This window comes from Anneissia japonica, unplaced genomic scaffold (assembly GCF_011630105.1).
Source record: "Anneissia japonica isolate Jap-2015-1 unplaced genomic scaffold, ASM1163010v1 scaffold287919_len575428_cov197, whole genome shotgun sequence".
Lineage (NCBI taxonomy): Eukaryota > Metazoa > Echinodermata > Crinoidea > Comatulida > Comatulidae > Anneissia > Anneissia japonica.
In genome coordinates, this window is record NW_022718751.1 from 196,857 (window position 1) to 198,527 (window position 1,671).

Sequence of the window (1,671 nt, forward strand, 5' to 3'; positions counted from 1 at the left end):
GACTCCGAATTAAGGTGGAATTAGTAGTGGTTATGTGACGTTTGTCATGCACTGTATTATGCGCTATAGAAATGGAAGACCATAATGTAATGGGAATTAACGTCTCTGGTATTGCCGACAGTACAATCAGTGTAAAATATAGGCTAGTGTAGATTTAAACAATGTCCTAATGGCAATGTTCAAAATAAATGTAAATAAAATAAATATGACTGTTGGGGTGAGAGGGGGTGTATCTTTTTAGTTAGGCAGTTATATACTGTCTTTATGTCTAAACAAACTTTAATTTTAACACCGGGTCTCCATTTTAAAAGCTCCTAAGAGTTTCGTGGAGGTCCTTTTCGTCGCTCTGTTTTTGAATATGTATGGTTGAGTTTACTTTGTCATAAATTGCAAAGAACATGAATAAAGAAATAAAATGAAAAATGTAAAAAATATATGTATATGCGTACAACAACCAGATTATAGAATTTACTAATAGATCAATAACTTTCCAATGATAACCACATGAACTACATTACTCCGTCAAATTTTAGAAACAATAGCAGTATTGTACAAATAAACGGCATCATACTTTTTATGTTAATCATCTATTTATTTTGGCGCACATTGATCATACAGTGTTCCTATCATTTCTATCATTATCGAAATCGAACGCACAATGAACAGATCATAATTATGCCTATACAAAAAAATTATTAGATCATCACTCTAGCCCGCGTCAACAAAATTGGCAAATATTGATGCGGAAATTTTTAAAAATGTTTCTTTTTCTTGGCCGCATCATTTTTTCAACAGCATAAAAAACAATGTAATTTTGTGATTGGAAATACGTTTTCTTTAAAAAAAAAAAACAATAAAAATTAAACCTATTTTTATACAATATTCTTGCCAAATAAAAAAAGTCCCTCCCTCATCTATTAAAAGAAGCAGTTGTTCTGATTAAAAAAAAATAGTGATCTAATAATTTTTCCTATGTCCCTTAAATTGGCTATTGTGGGACACAGTGATAAACTATAAATATCTTGTTTAATATTTTCAAAAAAAATCCTATTCTTTTCCATTGTGTCCAATGATTGCCAAATTGGCTATAGTGAGACACAGTGATGAAGTACAACCGTCTTATTTAATATTTTCTAAGTTAATCCTTTTCTTTTTCATTGTGTTCAATGGCTGCTAAGAGCACATAGAAAAAAATTATTAGATTATCACTCTTTAAAAAAAACGATGAGGGAGGGCGGTTTTTGTTTGTTTGTTTTATTTATTTATTTATTTATTTTTTATAAATCAGAACAATTCGTTATTGCGCTTTTGTTTTTATTGATGAGGGAGGGACTATTTATATTTGGCTAGTAATAGGCCATGTAAATATTGTATAAAAATTGGTTTAATTTTATAGTTTTCTTAAAGAAATGCATCTGAAGTCATAAAATAGCATTGTGTTATGCTGTTAAAATAATTGATGCGGCAAAAAAAATTTGTTTTTATTCCCACATCAATATTTCAAGAATTTTTCCGGGGGGGGGGGGGGCGGGGGGGGGATAATGCGGAGGAGTGATAACCTAACACTTTATTCAGTGCCCTAAATTGGCTATAGTGGGACAGAGTGATAAACTGTAAATATCTTGTTTAATAATTTCAAAAATAATCCTATTCTTTTTCATTGTGTCCAAT